General features: G+C 44.9%; 15 non-coding genes across 15 annotated transcripts; all 15 read right to left on the bottom strand.

Annotated features, from left to right (window-relative positions):
* Positions 1 to 2094: 2094 nt before the first annotated feature.
* On the bottom strand, positions 2095 to 2166 carry trnam-cau (transfer RNA methionine (anticodon CAU)). Its single transcript has one exon. It is a non-coding gene; the product is annotated as a tRNA-Met (tRNA).
* Positions 2167 to 2902: 736 nt separating this feature from the next.
* trnam-cau (transfer RNA methionine (anticodon CAU)) lies at positions 2903 to 2974 on the bottom strand. The gene has a single exon. It is a non-coding gene; the product is annotated as a tRNA-Met (tRNA).
* Positions 2975 to 3710: 736 nt separating this feature from the next.
* On the bottom strand, positions 3711 to 3782 carry trnam-cau (transfer RNA methionine (anticodon CAU)). Its single transcript has one exon. It is a non-coding gene; the product is annotated as a tRNA-Met (tRNA).
* Positions 3783 to 5326: 1544 nt separating this feature from the next.
* On the bottom strand, positions 5327 to 5398 carry trnam-cau (transfer RNA methionine (anticodon CAU)). Its single transcript has one exon. It is a non-coding gene; the product is annotated as a tRNA-Met (tRNA).
* Positions 5399 to 6538: 1140 nt separating this feature from the next.
* trnam-cau (transfer RNA methionine (anticodon CAU)) lies at positions 6539 to 6610 on the bottom strand. The gene has a single exon. It is a non-coding gene; the product is annotated as a tRNA-Met (tRNA).
* Positions 6611 to 7345: 735 nt separating this feature from the next.
* Positions 7346 to 7417, bottom strand: trnam-cau (transfer RNA methionine (anticodon CAU)). The gene has a single exon. It is a non-coding gene; the product is annotated as a tRNA-Met (tRNA).
* A 2352-nt stretch (positions 7418 to 9769) lies between these two features.
* On the bottom strand, positions 9770 to 9841 carry trnam-cau (transfer RNA methionine (anticodon CAU)). The gene has a single exon. It is a non-coding gene; the product is annotated as a tRNA-Met (tRNA).
* A 2755-nt stretch (positions 9842 to 12596) lies between these two features.
* On the bottom strand, positions 12597 to 12668 carry trnam-cau (transfer RNA methionine (anticodon CAU)). The gene has a single exon. It is a non-coding gene; the product is annotated as a tRNA-Met (tRNA).
* Positions 12669 to 14212: 1544 nt separating this feature from the next.
* Positions 14213 to 14284, bottom strand: trnam-cau (transfer RNA methionine (anticodon CAU)). Its single transcript has one exon. It is a non-coding gene; the product is annotated as a tRNA-Met (tRNA).
* Positions 14285 to 16635: 2351 nt separating this feature from the next.
* On the bottom strand, positions 16636 to 16707 carry trnam-cau (transfer RNA methionine (anticodon CAU)). The gene has a single exon. It is a non-coding gene; the product is annotated as a tRNA-Met (tRNA).
* A 736-nt stretch (positions 16708 to 17443) lies between these two features.
* trnam-cau (transfer RNA methionine (anticodon CAU)) lies at positions 17444 to 17515 on the bottom strand. The gene has a single exon. It is a non-coding gene; the product is annotated as a tRNA-Met (tRNA).
* Positions 17516 to 18251: 736 nt separating this feature from the next.
* Positions 18252 to 18323, bottom strand: trnam-cau (transfer RNA methionine (anticodon CAU)). The gene has a single exon. It is a non-coding gene; the product is annotated as a tRNA-Met (tRNA).
* A 736-nt stretch (positions 18324 to 19059) lies between these two features.
* Positions 19060 to 19131, bottom strand: trnam-cau (transfer RNA methionine (anticodon CAU)). Its single transcript has one exon. It is a non-coding gene; the product is annotated as a tRNA-Met (tRNA).
* Positions 19132 to 19463: 332 nt separating this feature from the next.
* trnam-cau (transfer RNA methionine (anticodon CAU)) lies at positions 19464 to 19535 on the bottom strand. Its single transcript has one exon. It is a non-coding gene; the product is annotated as a tRNA-Met (tRNA).
* A 3961-nt stretch (positions 19536 to 23496) lies between these two features.
* trnar-ccu (transfer RNA arginine (anticodon CCU)) lies at positions 23497 to 23569 on the bottom strand. Its single transcript has one exon. It is a non-coding gene; the product is annotated as a tRNA-Arg (tRNA).
* Between the last annotated feature and the right edge of the window lie 4364 nt (positions 23570 to 27933).

The following is a 27933-nucleotide window of genomic DNA, read 5'->3' as shown; positions in this document are numbered from 1 at the left end:
GAGTGACAAGAGTTGTGGCTTTAATGGAAGACTTTGTCAGTTTGAATGCAGTGGAAGAGACGTTAAAACACAGTTAGCAGAGGATGGTTTCGATCCATCGACCTCTGGGATATGGGCCCAGCACGCTTCCGCTGCGCCACTCTGCTGTCCGTCAGCCAATGTGGGACTCGAACCCACGATGCCTGGCTTTCAAGGCAAGTCAACAAAGACAATCCACAGAGGGGAATAAACAGCATTGAGCAAACACGTCAAAGCAAAGCATTGAAGACATGGTAGCAACAATGTTATATTTGCCCATCACGCTTCAGCTGTGCCAATCTCATTTTATCAAACAAGATGGGTCTTGAACCTATAGTTGATTTCACAGCATTACCTTTAGGTTGATCACTTCTTTAATCTCTTCAGAGTGACAAGAGTTGTTGCTATAATCGAAGACTTTGTCAGTTTGAATGCAGTGGAAGAGACGTTAAAACACAGTTAGCAGAGGATGGTTTCTATCCATCGACCTCTGGGTTATGGGCCCAGCACGCTTCCGCTGCGCCACTCTGCTGTCCGTTAGCCAATGTGGGACTCGAACCCACGATGCCTGGCTTTCAAGGCAAGACAACAAAGACAATCCACAGAGGGCAATGAACAGCATTGAGCAAACACGTCAAAGCAAAGCATTGAAGACATGATAGCAACAATGTTATATTTGCCCATCACGCTTCAGCTGTGCCAATCTCTTTTTATCAAACAAGATGGGTCTTGAACCTATAGTTGATTTCACAGCATTACCTTTAGGTTGATCACTTCTTTAATCTCTTCAGAGTGACAAGAGTTGTTGCTTTAATCGAAGACTTTGTCAGTTTGAATGCAGTGGAAGAGACGTTAAAACACAGTTAGCAGAGGATGGTTTCTATCCATCGACCTCTGGGTTATGGGCCCAGCACGCTTCCGCTGCGCCACTCTGCTGTCCGTCAGCCAATGTGGGACTCAAACCCACGATGCCTGGCTTTCAAGGCAAGACAACAAAGACAATCCACAGAGGGCAATAAACAGCATTGAGCAAACACGTCAAAGCAAAGCATTGAAGACATGGTAGCAACAATGTTATATTTGCCCATCACGCTTCAGCTGTGCCAATCTCTTTTTATCAAACAAGATGGGTCTTGAACCTATAGCTGATTTCACAGCATTACCTTTAGGTTGATCACTTCTTTAATCTCTTCAGAGTGACAAGAGTTCTTGCTTTAATCGAAGACTTTGTCAGTTTGAATGCAGTGGAAGAGACGTTAAAACACAGTTAGCAGAGGATGGTTTCTATCCATCGACCTCTGGGTTATGGGCCCAGCACGCTTCCGCTGCCCCACTCTGCTGTCCGTTAGCCAATGTGGGACTCGAACCCACGATGCCTGGCTTTCAAGGCAAGACAACAAAGACAATCCACAGAGGGCAATGAACAGCATTGAGCAAACACGTCAAAGCAAAGCATTGAAGACATGATAGCAACAATGTTATATTTGCCCATCACGCTTCAGCTGTGCCAATCTCTTTTTATCAAACAAGATGGGTCTTGAACCTATAGTTGATTTCACAGCATTACCTTTAGGTTGATCACTTCTTTAATCTCTTCAGAGTGACAAGAGTTGTTGCTTTAATCGAAGACTTTGTCAGTTTGAATGCAGTGGAAGAGACGTTAAAACACAGTTAGCAGAGGATGGTTTCTATCCATCGACCTCTGGGTTATGGGCCCAGCACGCTTCCGCTGCGCCACTCTGCTGTCCGTCAGCCAATGTGGGACTCAAACCCACGATGCCTGGCTTTCAAGGCAAGACAACAAAGACAATCCACAGAGGGCAATAAACAGCATTGAGCAAACACGTCAAAGCAAAGCATTGAAGACATGGTAGCAACAATGTTATATTTGCCCTTCACGCTTCAGCTTTGCCAATCTCTTTTTATCAAACAAGATGGGTCTTGAACCTATAGTTGATTTCACAGCATTACCTTTAGGTTGATCACTTCTTTAATCTCTTCAGAGTGACAAGAGTTCTTGCTTTAATCGAAGACTTTGTCAGTTTGAATGCAGTGGAAGAGACGTTAAAACACAGTTAGCAGAGGATGGTTTCGATCCATCGACCTCTGGGTTATGGGCCCAGCACGCTTCCGCTGCGCCACTCTGCTGTCCGTCAGCCAATGTCGGACTCAAACCCACGATGCCTGGCTTTCAAGGCAAGACAACAAAGACAATTCACAGAGGGCAATAAACAGCATTGAGCAAACACGTCAAAGCAAAGCATTGAAGACATGGTAGCAACAATGTTATATTTGCCCATCACGCTTCAGCTGTGCCAATCTCTTTTTATCAAACAAGATGGGTCTTGAACCTATAGTTGATTTCAGAGCATTACCTTTAGGTTGATCACTTCTTTAATCTCTTCAGAGTGACAAGAGTTGTTGCTTTAATCGAAGACTTTGTCAGTTTGAATGCAGTGGAAGAGACGTTAAAACACAGTTAGCAGAGGATGGTTTCTATCCATTGACCTCTGGGTTATGGGCCCAGCACGCTTCCGCTGCGCCACTCTGCTGTCCTTCAGCCAATGTGGGACTCGAACCCACGATGCCTGGCTTTCAAGGCAAGACAACAACGACAATCCACAGAGGGCAATAAACAGCATTGACCAAACACGTCAAAGCAAAGCATTGAAGACATGGTAGCAACAATGTTATATTTGCCCATCACGCTTCAGCTGTGCCAATCTCTTTTTATCAAACAAGATGGGTCTTGAACCTATAGATGATTTCACAGCATTACCTTTAGGTTGATCACTTCTTTAATCTCTTCAGAGTGAGAAGAGTTGTTGCTCTAATCGAAGACTTTGTCAGTTTGAATGCAGTGGAAGAGACGTTAAAACAATGTTAGCAGAGGATGGTTTCGATCCATCGACCTCTGGGTTATGGGCCCAGCACGCTTCCGCTGCGCCACTCTGCTGTCCGTCAGCCAATGTGGGACTCGAACCCACGATGCCTGGCTTTCAAGGCAAGACAACAAAGACAATCCACAGAGGGCAATAAACAGCATTGAGCAAACACGTCAAAGCAAAGCATTGAAGACATGGTAGCAACAATGTTATATTTGCCCATCACGCTTCAGCTGTGCCAATCTCTTTTTATCAAACAAGATGGGTCTTGAACCTATAGTTGATTTCAGAGCATTACCTTTAGGTTGATCACTTCTTTAATCTCTTCAGAGTGACAAGAGTTGTTGCTTTAATCGAAGACTTTGTCAGTTTGAATGCAGTGGAAGAGACGTTAAAACACAGTTAGCAGAGGATGGTTTCTATCCATTGACCTCTGGGTTATGGGCCCAGCACGCTTCCGCTGCGCCACTCTGCTGTCCTTCAGCCAATGTGGGAATCGAACCCACGATGCCTGGCTTTCAAGGCAAGACAACAACGACAATCCACAGAGGGCAATAAACAGCATTGACCAAACACGTCAAAGCAAAGCATTGAAGACATGGTAGCAACAATGTTATATTTGCCCATCACGCTTCAGCTGTGCCAATCTCTTTTTATCAAACAAGATGGGTCTTGAACCTATAGTTGATTTCACAGCATTACCTTTAGGTTGATCACTTCTTTAATCTCTTCAGAGTGAGAAGAGTTGTTGCTCTAATCGAAGACTTTGTCAGTTTGAATGCAGTGGAAGAGACGTTAAAACAATGTTAGCAGAGGATGGTTTCGATCCATCGACCTCTGGGTTATGGGCCCAGCACGCTTCCGCTGCGCCACTCTGCTGTCCGTCAGCCAATGTGGGACTCGAACCCACGATGCCTGGCTTTCAAGGCAAGACAACAAAGACAATCCACAGAGGGCAATAAACAGCATTGAGCAAACACGTCAAAGCAAAGCATTGAAGACATGGTAGCAACAATGTTATATTTGCCCATCACGCTTCAGCTGTGCCAATCTCATTTTATCAAACAAGATGGGTCTTGAACCTATAGTTGATTTCACAGCATTACCTTTAGGTTGATCACTTCTTTAATCTCTTCAGAGTGACAAGAGTTGTTGCTTTAATCGAAGACTTTGTCAGTTTGAATGCAGTGGAAGAGACGTTAAAACACAGTTAGCAGAGGATGGTTTCGATCCATCGACCTCTTGGTTATGGGCCCAGCACGCTGCCGCTGCGCCACTCTGCTGTCCGTCAGCCAATGTGGGACTCGAACCCACGATGCCTGGCTTTCAAGGCAAGTCAACAAAGACAATCCACAGAGGGGTATAAACAGCATTGAGCAAACACGTCAAAGCAAAGCATTGAAGACACGGAAGCAACAATGTTATATTTGCCCATCACGCTTCAGCTGTGCCAATCTCTTTTTATCAAACAAGATGCGTCTTGAACCTAAAGGTGATTTCACAGCATTACCTTTAGGTTGATCACTTCTTTAATCTCTTCAGAGTGACAAGAGTTGTGGCTTTAATGGAAGACTTTGTCAGTTTGAATGCAGTGGAAGAGACGTTAAAACACAGTTAGCAGAGGATGGTTTCTATCCATCGACCTCTGGGTTATGGGCCCAGCACGCTTCCGCTGCGCCACTCTGCTGTCCGTCAGCCAATGTGGGACTCGAACCCACGATGCCTGGCTTTCAAGGCAAGACAACAACGACAATCCACAGAGGGCAATAAACAGCATTGAGCAAACACGTCAAAGCAAAGCATTGAAGACATGGTAGCAACAATCTTATATTTGCCCATCACGCTTCAGCTGTGCCAATCTCTTTTTATCAAACAAGATGGGTCTTGAACCTATAGTTGATTTAACAGCATTACCTTTAGGTTGAGCACTTCTTTAATCTCTTCAGAGTGACAAGAGTTGTTGCTTTAATCGAAGACTTTGTCAGTTTGAATGCAGTGGAAGAGACGTTAAAACACAGTTAGCAGAGGATGGTTTCTATCCATCGACCTCTGGGTTATGGGCCCAGCACGCTTCCGCTGCGCCACTCTGCTGTCCGTCAGCCAATGTGGGACTCGAACCCACGATGCCTGGCTTTCAAGGCAAGACAACAACGACAATCCACAGAGGGCAATAAACAGCATTGAGCAAACACATCAAAGCAAAGCATTGAAGACATGGTAGCAACAATGTTATATTTGCCCATCACGCTTCAGCTGTGCCAATCTCTTTTTATCAAAGAAGATGGGTCTTGAACCTATAGTTGATTTCACAGCATTACCTTTAGGTTGATCACTTCTTTAATCTCTTCAGAGTGACAAGAGTTGTTGCTTTAATCGAAGACTTTGTCAGTTTGAATGCAGTGGAAGAGACGTTAAAACAATGTTAGCAGAGGATGGTTTCGATCCATCGACCTCTGGGTTATGGGCCCAGCACGCTTCCGCTGCGCCACTCTGCTGTCCGTCAGCCAATGTGGGACTCGAACCCACGATGCCTGGCTTTCAAGGCAAGACAACAAAGACAATCCACAGAGGGCAATAAACAGCATTGAGCAAACACGTCAAAGCAAAGCATTGAAGACATGGTAGCAACAATGTTATATTTGCCCATCACGCTTCAGCTGTGCCAATCTCTTTTTATCAAACAAGATGCGTCTTGAACCTAAAGGTGATTTCACAGCATTACCTTTAGGTTGATCACTTCTTTAATCTCTTCAGAGTGACAAGAGTTGTGGCTTTAATGGAAGACTTTGTCAGTTTGAATGCAGTGGAAGAGACGTTAAAACACAGTTAGCAGAGGATGGTTTCTATCCATCGACCTCTGGGTTATGGGCCCAGCACGCTTCCGCTGCGCCACTCTGCTGTCCGTCAGCCAATGTGGGACTCGAACCCACGATGCCTGGCTTTCAAGGCAAGACAACAACGACAATCCACAGAGGGCAATAAACAGCATTGAGCAAACACGTCAAAGCAAAGCATTGAAGACATGGTAGCAACAATCTTATATTTGCCCATCACGCTTCAGCTGTGCCAATCTCTTTTTATCAAACAAGATGGGTCTTGAACCTATAGTTGATTTAACAGCATTACCTTTAGGTTGAGCACTTCTTTAATCTCTTCAGAGTGACAAGAGTTGTTGCTTTAATCGAAGACTTTGTCAGTTTGAATGCAGTGGAAGAGACGTTAAAACACAGTTAGCAGAGGATGGTTTCTATCCATCGACCTCTGGGTTATGGGCCCAGCACGCTTCCGCTGCGCCACTCTGCTGTCCGTCAGCCAATGTGGGACTCGAACCCACGATGCCTGGCTTTCAAGGCAAGACAACAACGACAATCCACAGAGGGCAATAAACAGCATTGAGCAAACACGTCAAAGCAAAGCATTGAAGACATGGTAGCAACAATGTTATATTTGCCCATCACGCTTCAGCTGTGCCAATCTCTTTTTATCAAACAAGATGGGTCTTGAACCTATAGTTGATTTCACAGCATTACCTTTAGGTTGATCACTTCTTTAATCTCTTCAGAGTGACAAGAGTTGTTGCTTTAATCGAAGACTTTGTCAGTTTGAATGCAGTGGAAGAGACGTTAAAACACAGTTAGCAGAGGATGGTTTCGATCCATCGACCTCTGGGTTATGGGCCCAGCACGCTTCCGCTGCGCCACTCTGCTGTCCGTCAGCCAATGTGGGACTCAAACCCACGATGCCTGGCTTTCAAGGCGAGACAACAAAGACAATTCACAGAGGGCAATAAACAGCATTGAGCAAACACGTCAAAGCTAGCATTGAAGACATGGTAGCAACAATGTTATATTTGCCCATCACGCTTCAGCTGTGCCAATCTCTTTTTATCAAACAAGATGGGTCTTGAACCTATAGTTGATTTAACAGCATTACCTTTAGGTTGAGCACTTCTTTAATCTCTTCAGAGTGACAAGAGTTGTTGCTTTAATCGAAGACTTTGTCAGTTTGAATGCAGTGGAAGAGACGTTAAAACACAGTTAGCAGAGGATGGTTTCTATCCATCGACCTCTGGGTTATGGGCCCAGCACGCTTCCGCTGCGCCACTCTGCTGTCCGTCAGCCAATGTGGGACTCGAACCCACGATGCCTGGCTTTCAAGGCAAGACAACAACGACAATCCACAGAGGGCAATAAACAGCATTGAGCAAACACGTCAAAGCAAAGCATTGAAGACATGGTAGCAACAATGTTATATTTGCCCATCACGCTTCAGCTGTGCCAATCTCTTTTTATCAAACAAGATGGGTCTTGAACCTATAGTTGATTTCACAGCATTACCTTTAGGTTGATCACTTCTTTAATCTCTTCAGAGTGACAAGAGTTGTTGCTTTAATCGAAGACTTTGTCAGTTTGAATGCAGTGGAAGAGACGTTAAAACACAGTTAGCAGAGGATGGTTTCGATCCATCGACCTCTGGGTTATGGGCCCAGCACGCTTCCGCTGCGCCACTCTGCTGTCCGTCAGCCAATGTCGGACTCAAACCCACGATGCCTGGCTTTCAAGGCAAGACAACAAAGACAATTCACAGAGGGCAATAAACAGCATTGAGCAAACACGTCAAAGCAAAGCATTGAAGACATGGTAGCAACAATGTTATATTTGCCCATCACGCTTCAGCTGTGCCAATCTCTTTTTATCAAACAAGATGGGTCTTGAACCTATAGTTGATTTCAGAGCATTACCTTTAGGTTGATCACTTCTTTAATCTCTTCAGAGTGACAAGAGTTGTTGCTTTAATCGAAGACTTTGTCAGTTTGAATGCAGTGGAAGAGACGTTAAAACACAGTTAGCAGAGGATGGTTTCTATCCATTGACCTCTGGGTTATGGGCCCAGCACGCTTCCGCTGCGCCACTCTGCTGTCCTTCAGCCAATGTGGGACTCGAACCCACGATGCCTGGCTTTCAAGGCAAGACAACAACGACAATCCACAGAGGGCAATAAACAGCATTGACCAAACACGTCAAAGCAAAGCATTGAAGACATGGTAGCAACAATGTTATATTTGCCCATCACGCTTCAGCTGTGCCAATCTCTTTTTATCAAACAAGATGGGTCTTGAACCTATAGTTGATTTCACAGCATTACCTTTAGGTTGATCACTTCTTTAATCTCTTCAGAGTGAGAAGAGTTGTTGCTCTAATCGAAGACTTTGTCAGTTTGAATGCAGTGGAAGAGACGTTAAAACAATGTTAGCAGAGGATGGTTTCTATCCATCGACCTCTGGGTTATGGGCCCAGCACGCTTCCGCTGCGCCACTCTGCTGTCCGTCAGCCAATGTGGGACTCGAACCCACGATGCCTGGCTTTCAAGGCAAGACAACAAAGACAATCCACAGAGGGCAATAAACAGCATTGAGCAAACACGTCAAAGCAAAGCATTGAAGACATGGTAGCAACAATGTTATATTTGCCCATCACGCTTCAGCTGTGCCAATCTCATTTTATCAAACAAGATGGGTCTTGAACCTATAGTTGATTTCACAGCATTACCTTTAGGTTGATCACTTCTTTAATCTCTTCAGAGTGACAAGAGTTGTTGCTTTAATCGAAGACTTTGTCAGTTTGAATGCAGTGGAAGAGACGTTAAAACACAGTTAGCAGAGGATGGTTTCGATCCATCGACCTCTTGGTTATGGGCCCAGCACGCTGCCGCTGCGCCACTCTGCTGTCCGTCAGCCAATGTGGGACTCGAACCCACGATGCCTGGCTTTCAAGGCAAGTCAACAAAGACAATCCACAGAGGGGAATAAACAGCATTGAGCAAACACGTCAAAGCAAAGCATTGAAGACATGGTAGCAACAATGTTATATTTGCCCATCACGCTTCAGCTGTGCCAATCTCTTTTTATCAAACAAGATGCGTCTTGAACCTAAAGGTGATTTCACAGCATTACCTTTAGGTTGATCACTTCTTTAATCTCTTCAGAGTGACAAGAGTTGTGGCTTTAATCGAAGACTTTGTCAGTTTGAATGCAGTGGAAGAGACGTTAAAACACAGTTAGCAGAGGATGGTTTCTATCCATCGACCTCTGGGTTATGGGCCCAGCACGCTTCCGCTGCGCCACTCTGCTGTCCGTCAGCCAATGTGGGACTCGAACCCACGATGCCTGGCTTTCAAGGCAAGACAACAACGACAATCCACAGAGGGCAATAAACAGCATTGAGCAAACACGTCAAAGCAAAGCATTGAAGACATGGTAGCAACAATCTTATATTTGCCCATCACGCTTCAGCTGTGCCAATCTCTTTTTATCAAACAAGATGGGTCTTGAACCTATAGTTGATTTAACAGCATTACCTTTAGGTTGAGCACTTCTTTAATCTCTTCAGAGTGACAAGAGTTGTTGCTTTAATCGAAGACTTTGTCAGTTTGAATGCAGTGGAAGAGACGTTAAAACACAGTTAGCAGAGGATGGTTTCTATCCATCGACCTCTGGGTTATGGGCCCAGCACGCTTCCGCTGCGCCACTCTGCTGTCCGTCAGCCAATGTGGGACTCGAACCCACGATGCCTGGCTTTCAAGGCAAGACAACAACGACAATCCACAGAGGGCAATAAACAGCATTGAGCAAACACGTCAAAGCAAAGCATTGAAGACATGGTAGCAACAATGTTATATTTGCCCATCACGCTTCAGCTGTGCCAATCTCTTTTTATCAAACAAGATGGGTCTTGAACCTATAGTTGATTTCACAGCATTACCTTTAGGTTGATCACTTCTTTAATCTCTTCAGAGTGACAAGAGTTGTTGCTTTAATCGAAGACTTTGTCAGTTTGAATGCAGTGGAAGAGACGTTAAAACACAGTTAGCAGAGGATGGTTTCGATCCATCGACCTCTGGGTTATGGGCCCAGCACGCTTCCGCTGCGCCACTCTGCTGTCCGTCAGCCAATGTGGGACTCAAACCCACGATGCCTGGCTTTCAAGGCGAGACAACAAAGACAATTCACAGAGGGCAATAAACAGCATTGAGCAAACACGTCAAAGCTAGCATTGAAGACATGGTAGCAACAATGTTATATTTGCCCATCACGCTTCAGCTGTGCCAATCTCTTTTTATCAAACAAGATGGGTCTTGAACCTTTAGTTGATTTCACAGCATTACCTTTAGGTTGATCACTTCTTTAATCTCTTCAGAGTGACAAGAGTTGTTGCTTTAATCGAAGACTTTGTCAGTTTGAATGCAGTGGAAGAGACGTTAAAACACAGTTAGCAGAGGATGGTTTCGATCCATTGACCTCTGGGTTATGGGCCCAGCACGCTTCCGCTGTGCCACTCTGCTGTCCGTCAGCCAATGTGGGACTCGAACCCACGATGCCTGGCTTTCAAGGCAAGACAACAAAGACAATCCACAGAGGGCAATAAACAGCATTGAGCAAACACGTCAAAGCAAAGCATTGAAGACATGGTAGCAACAATGTTATATTTGCCCATCACGCTTCAGCTGTGCCAATCTCTTTTTATCAAACAAGATGGGTCTTGAACCTATAGTTGATTTAACAGCATTACCTTTAGGTTGAGCACTTCTTTAATCTCTTCAGAGTGACAAGAGTTGTTGCTTTAATCGAAGACTTTGTCAGTTTGAATGCAGTGGAAGAGACGTTAAAACACAGTTAGCAGAGGATGGTTTCTATCCATCGACCTCTGGGTTATGGGCCCAGCACGCTTCCGCTGCGCCACTCTGCTGTCCGTCAGCCAATGTGGGACTCGAACCCACGATGCCTGGCTTTCAAGGCAAGACAACAACGACAATCCACAGAGGGCAATAAACAGCATTGAGCAAACACGTCAAAGCAAAGCATTGAAGACATGGTAGCAACAATGTTATATTTGCCCATCACGCTTCAGCTGTGCCAATCTCTTTTTATCAAACAAGATGGGTCTTGAACCTAAAGGTGATTTCACAGCATTACCTTTAGGTTGATCACTTCTTTAATCTCTTCAGAGTGACAAGAGTTGTGGCTTTAATGGAAGACTTTGTCAGTTTGAATGCAGTGGAAGAGACGTTAAAACACAGTTAGCAGAGGATGGTTTCAATCCATCGACCTCTGGGTTATGGGCCCAGCACGCTTCCGCTGCGCCACTCTGCTGTCCGTCAGCCAATGTCGGACTCAAACCCACGATGCCTGGCTTTCAAGGCAAGACAACAAAGACAATTCACAGAGGGCAATAAACAGCATTGAGCAAACACGTCAAAGCAAAGCATTGAAGACATGGTAGCAACAATGTTATATTTGCCCATCACGCTTCAGCTGTGCCAATCTCTTTTTATCAAACAAGATGGGTCTTGAACCTTTAGTTGATTTCACAGCATTACCTTTAGGTTGATCACTTCTTTAATCTCTTCAGAGTGACAAGAGTTGTTGCTTTAATCGAAGACTTTGTCAGTTTGAATGCAGTGGAAGAGACGTTAAAACACAGTTAGCAGAGGATGGTTTCGATCCATTGACCTCTGGGTTATGGGCCCAGCACGCTTCCGCTGTGCCACTCTGCTGTCCGTCAGCCAATGTGGGACTCGAACCCACGATGCCTGGCTTTCAAGGCAAGACAACAAAGACAATCCACAGAGGGCAATAAACAGCATTGAGCAAACACGTCAAAGCAAAGCATTGAAGACATGGTAGCAACAATGTTATATTTGCCCATCACGCTTCAGCTGTGCCAATCTCTTTTTATCAAACAAGATGGGTCTTGAACCTATAGTTGATTTAACAGCATTACCTTTAGGTTGAGCACTTCTTTAATCTCTTCAGAGTGACAAGAGTTGTTGCTTTAATCGAAGACTTTGTCAGTTTGAATGCAGTGGAAGAGACGTTAAAACACAGTTAGCAGAGGATGGTTTCTATCCATCGACCTCTGGGTTATGGGCCCAGCACGCTTCCGCTGCGCCACTCTGCTGTCCGTCAGCCAATGTGGGACTCGAACCCACGATGCCTGGCTTTCAAGGCAAGACAACAACGACAATCCACAGAGGGCAATAAACAGCATTGAGCAAACACGTCAAAGCAAAGCATTGAAGACATGGTAGCAACAATGTTATATTTGCCCATCACGCTTCAGCTGTGCCAATCTCTTTTTATCAAACAAGATGGGTCTTGAACCTAAAGGTGATTTCACAGCATTACCTTTAGGTTGATCACTTCTTTAATCTCTTCAGAGTGACAAGAGTTGTGGCTTTAATGGAAGACTTTGTCAGTTTGAATGCAGTGGAAGAGACGTTAAAACACAGTTAGCAGAGGATGGTTTCAATCCATCGACCTCTGGGTTATGGGCCCAGCACGCTTCCGCTGCGCCACTCTGCTGTCCTTCAGCCAATGTGGGACTCGAACCCACGATGCCTGGCTTTCAAGGCAAGACAACAACGACAATCCACAGAGGGCAATAAACAGCATTGACCAAACACGTCAAAGCAAAGCATTGAAGACATGGTGGCAACAATGTTATATTTGCCCATCACGCTTCAGCTGTGCCAATCTCTTTTTATCAAACAAGATGGGTCTTGAACCTATAGTTGATTTCACAGCATTACCTTTAGGTTGATCACTTCTTTAATCTCTTCAGAGTGAGAAGAGTTGTTGCTCTAATCGAAGACTTTGTCAGTTTGAATGCAGTGGAAGAGACGTTAAAACAATGTTAGCAGAGGATGGTTTCGATCCATCGACCTCTGGGTTATGGGCCCAGCACGCTTCCGCTGCGCCACTCTGCTGTCCTTCAGCCAATGTGGGACTCGAACCCACGATGCCTGGCTTTCAAGGCAAGACAACAAAGACAATCCACAGAGGGCAATAAACAGCATTGAGCAAACACGTCAAAGCAAAGCATTGAAGACATGGTAGCAACAATGTTATATTTGCCCATCACGCTTCAGCTGTGCCAATCTCATTTTATCAAACAAGATGGGTCTTGAACCTATAGTTGATTTCACAGCATTACCTTTAGGTTGATCACTTCTTTAATCTCTTCAGAGTGACAAGAGTTGTTGCTTTAATCGAAGACTTTGTCAGTTTGAATGCAGTGGAAGAGACGTTAAAACACAGTTAGCAGAGGATGGTTTCGATCCATCGACCTCTTGGTTATGGGCCCAGCACGCTGCCGCTGCGCCACTCTGCTGTCCGTCAGCCAATGTGGGACTCGAACCCACGATGCCTGGCTTTCAAGGCAAGTCAACAAAGACAATCCACAGAGGGGAATAAACAGCATTGAGCAAACACGTCAAAGCAAAGCATTGAAGACATGGTAGCAACAATGTTATATTTGCCCATCACGCTTCAGCTGTGCCAATCTCTTTTTATCAAACAAGATGCGTCTTGAACCTAAAGGTGATTTCACAGCATTACCTTTAGGTTGATCACTTCTTTAATCTCTTCAGAGTGACAAGAGTTGTGGCTTTAATGGAAGACTTTGTCAGTTTGAATGCAGTGGAAGAGACGTTAAAACACAGTTAGCAGAGGATGGTTTCTATCCATCGACCTCTGGGTTATGGGCCCAGCACGCTTCCGCTGCGCCACTCTGCTGTCCGTCAGCCAATGTGGGACTCGAACCCACGATGCCTGGCTTTCCAGGCAAGACAACAACGACAATCCACAGAGGGCAATAAACAGCATTGAGCAAACACGTCAAAGCAAAGCATTGAAGACATGGTAGCAACAATCTTATATTTGCCCATCACGCTTCAGCTGTGCCAATCTCTTTTTATCAAACAAGATGGGTCTTGAACCTATAGTTGATTTAACAGCATTACCTTTAGGTTGAGCACTTCTTTAATCTCTTCAGAGTGACAAGAGTTGTTGCTTTAATCGAAGACTTTGTCAGTTTGAATGCAGTGGAAGAGACGTTAAAACACAGTTAGCAGAGGATGGTTTCTATCCATCGACCTCTGGGTTATGGGCCCAGCACGCTTCCGCTGCGCCACTCTGCTGTCCGTCAGCCAATGTGGGACTCGAACCCACGATGCCTGGCTTTCAAGGCAAGACAACAACGACAATCCACAGAGGGCAATAAACAGCATTGAGCAAACACGTCAAAGCAAAGCATTGAAGACATGGTAGCAACAATGTTATATTTGCCCATCACGCTTCAGCTGTGCCAATCTCTTTTTATCAAACAAGATGGGTCTTGAACCTATAGTTGATTTCACAGCATTATCTTTAGGTTGATCACTTCTTTAATCTCTTCAGAGTGACAAGAGTTGTTGCTTTAATCGAAGACTTTGTCAGTTTGAATGCAGTGGAAGAGACGTTAAAACACAGTTAGCAGAGGATGGTTTCGATCCATCGACCTCTGGGTTATGGGCCCAGCACGCTTCCGCTGCGCCACTCTGCTGTCCGTCAGCCAATGTGGGACTCAAACCCACGATGCCTGGCTTTCAAGGCGAGACAACAAAGACAATTCACAGAGGGCAATAAACAGCATTGAGCAAACACGTCAAAGCTAGCATTGAAGACATGGTAGCAACAATGTTATATTTGCCCATAACGCTTCAGCTGTGCCAATCTCTTTTTATCAAACAAGATGGGTCTTGAACCTTTAGTTGATTTCACAGCATTACCTTTAGGTTGATCACTTCTTTAATCTCTTCAGAGTGACAAGAGTTGTTGCTTTAATCGAAGACTTTGTCAGTTTGAATGCAGTGGAAGAGACGTTAAAACACAGTTAGCAGAGGATGGTTTCGATCCATTGACCTCTGGGTTATGGGCCCAGCACGCTTCCGCTGTGCCACTCTGCTGTCCGTCAGCCAATGTGGGACTCGAACCCACGATGCCTGGCTTTCAAGGCAAGACAACAAAGACAATCCACAGAGGGCAATAAACAGCATTGAGCAAACACGTCAAAGCAAAGCATTGAAGACATGGTAGCAACAATGTTATATTTGCCCATCACGCTTCAGCTGTGCCAATCTCTTTTTATCAAACAAGATGGGTCTTGAACCTATAGTTGATTTAACAGCATTACCTTTAGGTTGAGCACTTCTTTAATCTCTTCAGAGTGACAAGAGTTGTTGCTTTAATCGAAGACTTTGTCAGTTTGAATGCAGTGGAAGAGACGTTAAAACACAGTTAGCAGAGGATGGTTTCTATCCATCGACCTCTGGGTTATGGGCCCAGCACGCTTCCGCTGCGCCACTCTGCTGTCCGTCAGCCAATGTGGGACTCGAACCCACGATGCCTGGCTTTCAAGGCAAGACAACAACGACAATCCACAGAGGGCAATAAACAGCATTGAGCAAACACGTCAAAGCAAAGCATTGAAGACATGGTAGCAACAATGTTATATTTGCCCATCACGCTTCAGCTGTGCCAATCTCTTTTTATCAAACAAGATGGGTCTTGAACCTAAAGGTGATTTCACAGCATTACCTTTAGGTTGATCACTTCTTTAATCTCTTCAGAGTGACAAGAGTTGTGGCTTTAATGGAAGACTTTGTCAGTTTGAATGCAGTGGAAGAGACGTTAAAACACAGTTAGCAGAGGATGGTTTCAATCCATCGACCTCTGGGTTATGGGCCCAGCACGCTTCCGCTGCGCCACTCTGCTGTCCGTCAGCCAATGTGGGACTCGAACCCACGATGCCTGGCTTTCAAGGCAAGTCAACAAAGACAATCCACAGAGGGGAATAAACAGCATTGAGCAAACACGTCAAAGCAAAGCATTGAAGACACGGTAGCAACAATCTTATATTTGGCCATCACGCTTCAGCTGTGCCAATCTCTTTTTATCAAACAAGATGGGTCTTGAACCTATAGTTGATTTAACAGCATTACCTTTAGGTTGAGCACTTCTTTAATCTCTTCAGAGTGACATGAGTTGTTGCTTTAATCGAAGACTTTGTCAGTTTGAATGCAGTGGAAGAGACGTTAAAACACAGTTAGCAGAGGATGGTTTCTATCCATCGACCTCTGGGTTATGGGCCCAGCACGCTTCCGCTGCGCCACTCTGCTGTCCGTCAGCCAATGTGGGACTCGAACCCACGATGCCTGGCTTTCAAGGCAAGACAACAACGACAATCCACAGAGGGCAATAAACAGCATTGAGCAAACACGTCAAAGCAAAGCATTGAAGACATGGTAGCAACAATGTTATATTTGCCCATCACACTTCAGCTGTGCCAATCTCTTTTTATCAAACAAGATGGGTCTTGAACCTATAGTTGATTTCACAGCATTACCTTTAGGTTGATCACTTCTTTAATCTCTTCAGAGTGACAAGAGTTGTTGCTTTAATCGAAGACTTTGTCAGTTTGAATGCAGTGGAAGAGACGTTAAAACACAGTTAGCAGAGGATGGTTTCGATCCATTGACCTCTAGGTTATGGGCCCAGCATGCTTCCGCTGTGCCACTCTGCTGTCCGTCAGCCAATGTGGGACTCAAACCCACGATGCCTGGCTTTCAAGGCAAGACAACAACGACAATCCACAGAGGGCAATAAACAGCATTGAGCAAACACGTCAAAGCAAAGCATTGAAGACATGGTAGCAACAATGTTATATTTGCCCATCACACTTCAGCTGTGCCAATCTCTTTTTATCAAACAAGATGGGTCTTGAACCTAAAGTTGATTTCACAGCATTACCTTTAGGTTGATCACTTCTTTAATCTCTTCAGAGTGACAAGAGTTGTTGCTTTAATCGAAGACTTTGTCAGTTTGAATGCAGTGGAAGAGACGTTAAAACACAGTTAGCAGAGGATGGTTTCGATCCATCGACCTCTGGGTTATGGGCCCAGCACGCTTCCGCTGCGCCACTCTGCTGTCCGTCAGCCAATGTGGGACTCAAACCCACGATGCCTGGCTTTCAAGGCGAGACAACAAAGACAATTCACAGAGGGCAATAAACAGCATTGACCAAACACGTCAAAGCAAAGCATTGAAGACATGGTAGCAACAATGTTATATTTGCCCATCACGCTTCAGCTGTGCCAATCTCTTTTTATCAAACAAGATGGGTCTTGAACCTTTAGTTGATTTCACAGCATTACCTTTAGGTTGATCACTTCTTTAATCTCTTCAGAGTGACAAGAGTTGTTGCTTTAATCGAAGACTTTGTCAGTTTGAATGCAGTGGAAGAGACGTTAAAACACAGTTAGCAGAGGATGGTTTCGATCCATTGACCCCTGGGTTATGGGCCCAGCACGCTTCCGCTGTGCCACTCTGCTGTCCGTCAGCCAATGTGGGACTCGAACCCACGATGCCTGGCTTTCAAGGCAAGACAACAAAGACAATCCACAGAGGGCAATAAACAGCATTGACCAAACACGTCAAAGCAAAGCATTGAAGACATGGTAGCAACAATGTTATATTTGCCCATCACGCTTCAGCTGTGCCAATCTCTTTTTATCAAACAAGATGGGTCTTGAACCTATAGTTGATTTCACAGCATTACCTTTAGGTTGATCACTTCTTTAATCTCTTCAGAGTGAGAAGAGTTGTTGCTCTAATCGAAGACTTTTTCAGTTTGAATGCAGTGGAAGAGACGTTAAAACAATGTTAGCAGAGGATGGTTTCGATCCATCGACCTCTGGGTTATGGGCCCAGCACGCTTCCGCTGCGCCACTCTGCTGTCCGTCAGCCAATGTGGGACTCGAACCCACGATGCCTGGCTTTCAAGGCAAGACAACAAAGACAATCCACAGAGGGCAATAAACAGCATTGAGCAAACACGTCAAAGCAAAGCATTGAAGACATGGTAGCAACAATGTTATATTTGCCCATCACGCTTCAGCTGTGCCAATCTCTTTTTATCAAACAAGATGGGTCTTGAACCTATAGTTGATTTAACAGCATTACCTTTAGGTTGAGCACTTCTTTAATCTCTTCAGAGTGACAAGAGTTGCTGCTTTAATCGAAGACTTTGTCAGTTTGAATGCAGTGGAAGAGACGTTAAAACACAGTTAGCAGAGGATGGTTTCTATCCATCGACCTCTGGGTTATGGGCCCAGCACGCTTCCGCTGCGCCACTCTGCTGTCCGTCAGCCAATGTGGGACTCGAACCCACGATGCCTGGCTTTCAAGGCAAGACAACAACGACAATCCACAGAGGGCAATAAACAGCATTGAGCAAACACGTCAAAGCAAAGCATTGAAGACATGGTAGCAACAATGTTATATTTGCCCATCACGCTTCAGCTGTGCCAATCTCTTTTTATCAAACAAGATGGGTCTTGAACCTAAAGGTGATTTCACAGCATTACCTTTAGGTTGATCACTTCTTTAATCTCTTCAGAGTGACAAGAGTTGTGGCTTTAATGGAAGACTTTGTCAGTTTGAATGCAGTGGAAGAGACGTTAAAACACAGTTAGCAGAGGATGGTTTCGATCCATCGACCTCTGGGTTATGGGCCCAGCACGCTTCCGCTGCGCCACTCTGCTGTCCGTCAGCCAATGTGGGACTCAAACCCACGATGCCTGGCTTTCAAGGCGAGACAACAAAGACAATTCACAGAGGGCAATAAACAGCATTGAGCAAACACGTCAAAGCAAAGCATTGAAGACATGGTAGCAACAATGTTATATTTGCCCATCACGCTTCAGCTGTGCCAATCTCTTTTTATCAAACAAGATGGGTCTTGAACCTTTAGTTGATTTCACAGCATTACCTTTAGGTTGATCACTTCTTTAATCTCTTCAGAGTGACAAGAGTTGTTGCTTTAATCGAAGACTTTGTCAGTTTGAATGCAGTGGAAGAGACGTTAAAACACAGTTAGCAGAGGATGGTTTCGATCCATTGACCTCTGGGTTATGGGCCCAGCACGCTTCCGCTGTGCCACTCTGCTGTCCGTCAGCCAATGTGGGACTCGAACCCACGATGCCTGGCTTTCAAGGCAAGACAACAAAGACAATCCACAGTGGGCAATAAACAGCATTGACCAAACACGTCAAAGCAAAGCATTGAAGACATGGTAGCAACAATGTTATATTTGCCCATCACGCTTCAGCTGTGCCAATCTCTTTTTATCAAACAAGATGGGTCTTGAACCTATAGTTGATTTCACAGCATTACCTTTAGGTTGATCACTTCTTTAATCTCTTCAGAGTGAGAAGAGTTGTTGCTCTAATCGAAGACTTTGTCAGTTTGAATGCAGTGGAAGAGACGTTAAAACAATGTTAGCAGAGGATGGTTTCGATCCATCGACCTCTGGGTTATGGGCCCAGCACGCTTCCGCTGCGCCACTCTGCTGTCCGTCAGCCAATGTGGGACTCGAACCCACGATGCCTGGCTTTCAAGGCAAGACAACAAAGACAATCCACAGAGGGCAATAAACAGCATTGAGCAAACACGTCAAAGCAAAGCATTGAAGACATGGTAGCAACAATGTTATATTTGCCCATCACGCTTCAGCTGTGCCAATCTCTTTTTATCAAACAAGATGGGTCTTGAACCTATAGTTGATTTCACAGCATTACCTTTAGGTTGATCACTTCTTTAATCTCTTCAGAGTGACAAGAGTTGTTGCTCTAATCGAAGACTTTGTCAGTTTGAATGCAGTGGAAGAGACGTTAAAACAATGTTAGCAGAGGATGGTTTCGATCCATCGACCTCTGGGTTATGGGCCCAGCACGCTTCCGCTGCGCCACTCTGCTGTCCGTCAGCCAACGTGGGACTCGAACCCACGATGCCTGGCTTTCAAGGCAAGACAACAAAGACAATTCACAGAGGGCAATAAACAGCATTGAGCAAACACGTCAAAGCAAAGCATTGAAGACATGGTAGCAACAATGTTATATTTGCCCATCACGCTTCAGCTGTGCCAATCTCTTTTTATCAAACAAGATGGGTCTTGAACCTATAGTTGATTTCACAGCATTACCTTTAGGTTGATCACTTCTTTAATCTCTTCAGAGTGACAAGAGTTGTTGCTTTAATCGAATATTTTGTCAGTTTGAATGCAGTGGAAGAGACGTTAAAACACAGTTAGCAGAGGATGGTTTCGATCCATCAACCTCTGGGTTATGGGCCTAGCACGCTTCCGCTGCGCCACTCTGCTGTCCGTTAGCCAGTGTGGGACTCGAACCCACGATGCCTGGCTTTCAAGGCAAGACAACAAAGACAATCCACAGAGGGCAATGAACAGCATTGAGCAAACACGTCAAAGCAAAGCATTGAAGACATGGTAGCAACAATGTTATATTTGCCCATCACGCTTCAGCTGTGCCAATCTCTTTTTGTCAAACAAGATGGGTCTTGAACCTATCGTTGATTTCACAGCATTACCTTTAGGTTGATCACTTCTTTAATCTCTTCAGAGTGACAAGAGTTGTTGCTTTAATCGAAGACTTTGTCAGTTTGAATGCAGTGGAAGAGACGTTAAAACACAGTTAGCAGAGGATGGTTTCTATCCATCGACCTCTGGGTTATGGGCCCAGCACGCTTCCGCTGCGCCACTCTGCTGTCCGTCAGCCAATGTGGGACTCGAACCCACGATGCCTGGCTTTCAAGGCAAGACAACAAATACTATCCACAGAGGGCAATAAACAGCATTGAGCAAACACGTCAAAGCAAAGCATTGAAGACATGGTAGCAACAATGTTATATTTGCCCATCACGCTTCAGCTGTGCCAATCTCTTTTTGTCAAACAAGATGGGTCTTGAACCTATCGTTGATTTCACAGCATTACCTTTAGGTTGATCACTTCTTTAATCTCTTCAGAGTGACAAGAGTTGTTGCTTTAATCGAAGACTTTGTCAGTTTGAATGCAGTGGAAGAGATGTTAAAACACAGTTAGCAGAGGATGGTTTCCATCCATCGACCTCTGGGTTATGGGCCCAGCACGCTTCCGCTGCGCCACTCTGCTGTCCGTCAGCCAATGTGGGACTCGAACCCACGATGCCTGGCTTTCAAGGCAAGACAACAAATACTATCCACAGAGGGCAATAAACAGCATTGAGCAAACACGTCAAAGCAAAGCATTGAAGACATGGTAGCAACAATGTTATATTTGCCCATCACGCTTCAGCTGTGCCAATCTCTTTTTGTCAAACAAGATGGGTCTTGAACCTATCGTTGATTTCACAGCATTACCTTTAGGTTGATCACTTCTTTAATGTCTTCAGAGTGACAAGAGTTGTTGCTTTAATCGAAGACTTTGTCAGTTTGAATGCAGTGGAAGAGACGTTAAAACACAGTTAGCAGAGGATGGTTTCTATCCATCGACCTCTGGGTTACGGGCCCAGCACACTTCTGCTGCGCCACTCTGCTTTAAATCACCCCAGATGGGACTTGAACCCACAATCCCTGGCTTAGAAGGCCAGTGTCTTATCCATTAGGCCACTGGTGCTCCGTTTGTGGAGTCAGAGAGTCCCTGTTTGCATCACGGACTGTTGTTCCCAACATGTGGATTGACATACAATGAATGATATTCCGCTCTGCTACTCTGCTTTTCATCACCACATAACGGACTCAGAAGTCTTTGTATGCACTGAGAGTATGGGTAACATGAAAACAATACATTGATGTCGCAAAGCAAAAACTATGCTCTAGTGCTCACAAGCAAATGCATTGATGTATCGCACAATGCTAAAGTGCTCAGAAGTTGTCGTCGCGAAGCAAAGCAAAAACAATATTATGGAGCTCAGAAGTATTTGTATGCAGCACTGACTGTTGTTCCCGACATCTGCAGTGTAGGCTGACATAAAATGAATGATTTGTTGAAACTATTGTCAAGCGAGCAGTTGTTGGTTTAATACAAGACTTTGTCAGTTTGAATGCAGTGTAAGAGATGTTAAAACACAGTTAGCAGAGGATGGTTTCCATCCATCGACCTCTGGGTTATGGGCCCAGCACACTTCCGCTGCGCCACTCTGCTGTCCGTCGGCCAATGTGGGACTCGAACCCACGATGCCTGGCTTTCAAGGCAAGACAACAAAGACAATCCACAGAGGGCAATAAACAGCATTGAGCAAACACGTCAAAGCAAAGCATTGAAGATATGGTAGCAACAATGTTATATTTGCCCTCTTCAGCTGTGCCAATCTCATTTTATCAAACAAGATGGGTCTTGAACCTATCGTTGATTTCACAGCATTACCTTTAGGTTGATCACTTCTTTAATCTCTTCAGAGTGACAAGAGTTGTTGCTTTAATCGAAGACTTTGTCAGTTTGAATGCAGTGTAAGAAATGTTAAAACACAGTTAGCAGAGGATGGTTTCCATCCATCGACCTCTGGGTTACGGGCTCAGCACACTTCTGCTGCGCCACTCTGCTTTAAATCACCCCAGATGGGACTTGAACCCACAATCCCTGGCTTAGGAGGCCAGTGCCTTATGCATTAGGCAACTGGGGCTCCTTTTGTGGAGTCAGAGAGTCCCTGTTTGCATCACGGACTGTTGTTCCCAACATGTGGATTGACATACAATGAATGATATTCCGCTACATACAATACATTGATGTCGCAAAGCAAAAACTATGCTCTAGTGCTCACAAGCAAATGCATTGATGTATCGCACAATGCTAAAGTGCTCAGAAGTTGTCGTCGCGAAGCAAAGCAAAAACAATGTTATGGAGCTCAGAAGTATTTGTATGCAGCACTGACTGTTGTTCCCGACATCTGCAGTGTAGGCTGACATAAAATGAATGATTTGTTGAAACTTTTGTCAAGCGAGCAGTTGTTGGTTTAATACAAGACTTTGTCAGTTTGAATGCATTGTAAGAGATGTTAAAACACAGTTAGCAGAGGATGGTTTCCATCCATCGACCTCTGGGTTATGGGCCCAGCACGTTTCCGCTGCGCCACTCTGCTGTCCGTCGGCCAATGTGGGACTCGAACCCACGATGCCTGGCTTTCAAGGCAAGACAACAAAGACAATCCACAGAGGGCAATAAACAGCATTGAGCAAACACATCAAAGCAAAGCATTGAAGATATGGTAGCAACAATGTTATATTTGCCCTCTTCAGCTGTGCCAATCTCATTTTATCAAACAAGATGGGTCTTGAACCTATCGTTGATTTCACAGCATTACCTTTAGGTTGATCACTTCTTTAATCTCTTCAGAGTGACAAGAGTTGTTGCTTTAATCGAAGACTTTGTTAGTTTGAATGCAGTGGAAGAGATGTTAAAACACAGTTAGCAGAGGATGGTTTCCATCCATTGACCTCTGGGTTATGGGCCCAGCACGCTTCCGCTGCGCCACTCTGCTGTCCTTCAGCCAATGTGGGACTCGAACCCACGATGCCAGGCTTTCAAGGCAAGACAACAAAGACAATCCACAGAGGGCAATAAACAGCATTGAGCAAACACGTCAAAGCAAAGCATTGAAGATATGGTAGCAACAATGTTATATTTGCCCTCTTCAGCTGTGCCAATCTCCTTTTATCAAACAAGATGGGTCTTGAACCTATCGTTGATTTCACAGCATTACCTTTAGGTTGATCACTTCTTTAATCTCTTCAGAGTGACAAGAGTTGTTGCTTTAATCGAAGACTTTGTCAGTTTGAATGCAGTGTAAGAGATGTTAAAACACAGTTAGCAGAGGATGGTTTCCATCCATCGACCTCTGGGTTACGGGCTCAGCACACTTCTGCTGCGCCACTCTGCTTTAAATCACCCCAGATGGGACTTGAACCCACAATCCCTGGCTTAGGAGGCCAGTGCCTTATCCATTAGGCCACTGGGGCTCCGTTTGTGGAGTCAGAGAGTCCCTGTTTGCATCACGGACTGTTGTTCCCAACATGTGGATTGACATACAATGAATGATATTCCGCTACATACAATACATTGATGTCGCAAAGCAAAAACTATGCTCTAGTGCTCACAAGCAAATGCATTGATGTATCGCACAATGCTAAACTGCTCAGAAGTTGTCGTCGCGAAGCAAAGCAAAAACAATGTTATGGAGCTCAGAAGTATTTGTATGCAGCACTGACTGTTGTTCCCGACATCTGCAGTGTAGGCTGACATAAAATGAATGATTTGTTGAAACTTTTGTCAAGCGAGCAGTTGTTGGTTTAATACAAGACTTTGTCAGTTTGAATGCAGTGTAAGAGATGTTAAAACACAGTTAGCAGAGGATGGTTTCCATCCATCGACCTCTGGGTTATGGGCCCAGCACGCTTCCGCTGCGCCACTCTGCTGTCCGTCGGCCAATGTGGGACTCGAACCCACGATGCCTGGCTTTCAAGGAAAGACAACAAAGACAATCCACAGAGGGCAATAAACAGCATTGAGCAAACACGTCAAAGCAAAGCATTGAAGATATGGTAGCAACAATGTTATATTTGCCCTCTTCAGCTGTGCCAATCTCATTTTATCAAACAAGATGGGTCTTGAACCTATCGTTGATTTCACAGCATTACCTTTAGGTTGATCACTTCTTTAATCTCTTCAGAGTGACAAGAGTTGTTGCTTTAATCGAAGACTTTGTCAGTTTGAATGCAGTGTAAGAGATGTTAAAACACAGTTGGCAGAGGATTGTTTCCATCCATCGACCTCTGGGTTATGGGCCCAGCACGCTTCCGCTGCGCCACTCTGCTGTCCGTCGGCCAATGTGGGACTCGAACCCACGATGCCTGGTTTTCAAGGCAAGACAACAAAGACAATCCACAGAGGGCAATAAACAGCATTGAGCAAACACGTCAAAGCAAAGCATTGAAGATATGGTAGCAACAATGTTATATTTGCCCTCTTCAGCTGTGCCAATCTCCTTTTCTCAGTTTGAATGCAGTGTAAGAGATGTTAAAACACAGTTAGCAGAGGATGGTTTCCATCCATCGACCTCTGGGTTACGGGCTCAGCACACTTCTGCTGCGCCACTCTGATTTAAATCACCCCAGATGGGACTTGAACCCACAATTAGGAGGCCAGTGCCTTATCCATTAGGCCACTGGGGCTCCGTTTGTGGAGTCAGAGAGTCCCTGTTTGCATCACGGACTGTTGTTCCCAACATGTGGATTGACATACAATGAATGATATTCCGCTACATACAATACATTGATGTCGCAAAGCAAAAACTATGCTCTAGTGCTCACAAGCAAATGCATTGATGTATCGCACAATGCTAAACTGCTCAGAAGTTGTCGTCGCGAAGCAAAGCAAAAACAATGTTATGGAGCTCAGAAGTATTTGTATGCAGCACTGACTGTTGTTCCCGACATCTGCAGTGTAGGCTGACATAAAATGAATGATTTGTTGAAACTTTTGTCAAGCGAGCAGTTGTTGGTTTAATACAAGACTTTGTCAGTTTGAATGCAGTGTAAGAGATGTTAAAACACAGTTAGCAGAGGATGGTTTCCATCCATCGACCTCTGGGTTATGGGCCCAGCACGCTTCCGCTGCGCCACTCTGCTGTCCGTCGGCCAATGTGGGACTCGAACCCACGATGCCTGGTTTTCAAGGCAAGACAACAAAGACAATCCACAGAGGGCAATAAACAGCATTGAGCAAACACGTCAAAGTAAAGCATTGAAGATATGGTAGCAACAATGTTATATTTGCCCTCTTCAGCTGTGCCAATCTCATTTTATCAAACAAGATGGGTCTTGAACCTATCGTTGATTTCACAGCATTACCTTTAGGTTGATCACTTCTTTAATCTCTTCAGAGTGACAAGAGTTGTTGCTTTAATCGAAGACTTTGTCAGTTTGAATGCAGTGGAAGAGATGTTAAAACACAGTTAGCAGAGGATGGTTTCCATCCATCGACCTCTGGGTTATGGGCCCAGCACGCTTCCGCTGCGCCACTCTGCTGTCCGTCGGCCAATGTGGGACTCGAACCCACGATGCCTGGTTTTCAAGGCAAGACAACAAAGACAATCCACAGAGGGCAATAAACAGCATTGAGCAAACACGTCAAAGTAAAGCATTGAAGATATGGTAGCAACAATGTTATATTTGCCCTCTTCAGCTGTGCCAATCTCCTTTTATCAAACAAGATGGGTCTTGAACCTATCGTTGATTTCACAGCATTACCTTTAGGTTGATCACTTCTTTAATCTCTTCAGAGTGACAAGAGTTGTTGCTTTAATCGAAGACTTTGTCAGTTTGAATGCAGTGTAAGAGATGTTAAAACACAGTTGGCAGAGGATGGTTTCCATCCATCGACCTCTGGGTTATGGGCCCAGCACGCTTCCGCTGCGCCACTCTGCTGTCCGTCGGCCAATGTGGGACTCGAACCCACGATGCCTGGTTTTCAAGGCAAGACAACAAAGACAATCCACAGAGGGCAATAAACAGCATTGAGCAAACACGTCAAAGCAAAGCATTGAAGATATGGTAGCAACAATGTTATATTTGCCCTCTTCAGCTGTGCCAATCTCCTTTTGTCAGTTTGAATGCAGTGTAAGAGATGTTAAAACACAGTTCGCAGAGGATGGTTTCCATCCATCGACCTCTGGGTTACGGGCTCAGCACACTTCTGCTGCGCCACTCTGATTTAAATCACCCCAGATGGGACTTGAACCCACAATTAGGAGGCCAGTGCCTTATCCATTAGGCCACTGGGGCTCCGTTTGTGGAGTCAGAGAGTCCCTGTTTGCATCACGGACTGTTGTTCCCAACATGTGGATTGACATACAATGAATGATATTCCGCTACATACAATACATTGATGTCGCAAAGCAAAAACTATGCTCTAGTGCTCACAAGCAAATGCATTGATGTATCGCACAATGCTAAACTGCTCAGAAGTTGTCGTCGCGAAGCAAAGCAAAAACAATGTTATGGAGCTCAGAAGTATTTGTATGCAGCACTGACTGTTGTTCCCGACATCTGCAGTGTAGGCTGACATAAAATGAATGATTTGTTGAAACTTTTGTCAAGCGAGCAGTTGTTGGTTTAATACAAGACTTTGTCAGTTTGAATGCAGTGTAAGAGATGTTAAAACACAGTTAGCAGAGGATGGTTTCCATCCATCGACCTCTAGGTTATGGGCCCAGCACGCTTCCGCTGCGCCACTCTGCTGTCCGTCGGCCAATGTGGGACTCGAACCCACGATGCCTGGTTTTCAAGGCAAGACAACAAAGACAATCCACAGAGGGCAATAAACAGCATTGAGCAAACACGTCAAAGTAAAGCATTGAAGATATGGTAGCAACAATGTTATATTTGCCCTCTTCAGCTGTGCCAATCTCATTTTATCAAACAAGATGGGTCTTGAACCTATCGTTGATTTCACAGCATTACCTTTAGGTTGATCACTTCTTTAATCTCTTCAGAGTGACAAGAGTTGTTGCTTTAATCGAAGACTTTGTCAGTTTGAATGCAGTGGAAGAGATGTTAAAACACAGTTAGCAGAGGATGGTTTCCATCCATCGACCTCTGGGTTATGGGCCCAGCACGCTTCCGCTGCGCCACTCTGCTGTCCGTCGGCCAATGTGGGACTCGAACCCACGATGCCTGGTTTTCAAGGCAAGACAACAAAGACAATCCACAGAGGGCAATAAACAGCATTGAGCAAACACGTCAAAGTAAAGCATTGAAGATATGGTAGCAACAATGTTATATTTGCCCTCTTCAGCTGTGCCAATCTCCTTTTATCAAACAAGATGGGTCTTGAACCTATCGTTGATTTCACAGCATTACCTTTAGGTTGATCACTTCTTTAATCTCTTCAGAGTGACAAGAGTTGTTGCTTTAATCGAAGACTTTGTCAGTTTGAATGCAGTGTAAGAGATGTTAAAACACAGTTGGCAGAGGATGGTTTCCATCCATCGACCTCTGGGTTATGGGCCCAGCACGCTTCCGCTGCGCCACTCTGCTGTCCGTCGGCCAATGTGGGACTCGAACCCACGATGCCTGGTTTTCAAGGCAAGACAACAAAGACAATCCACAGAGGGCAATAAACAGCATTGAGCAAACACGTCAAAGCAAAGCATTGAAGATATGGTAGCAACAATGTTATATTTGCCCTCTTCAGCTGTGCCAATCTCCTTTTGTCAGTTTGAATGCAGTGTAAGAGATGTTAAAACACAGTTCGCAGAGGATGGTTTCCATCCATCGACCTCTGGGTTACGGGCTCAGCACACTTCTGCTGCGCCACTCTGATT

The sequence above is a fragment of the Anarhichas minor genome, unplaced genomic scaffold (assembly GCF_050575085.1).
Source record: "Anarhichas minor isolate MPS153535 unplaced genomic scaffold, ASM5057508v1 ptg000058l, whole genome shotgun sequence".
NCBI classification, from domain to species: Eukaryota; Metazoa; Chordata; class Actinopteri; order Perciformes; family Anarhichadidae; genus Anarhichas; species Anarhichas minor.
Note: the sequence above shows the minus strand (reverse complement) of the source record. Positions and strands in the feature narration are given on the sequence as shown.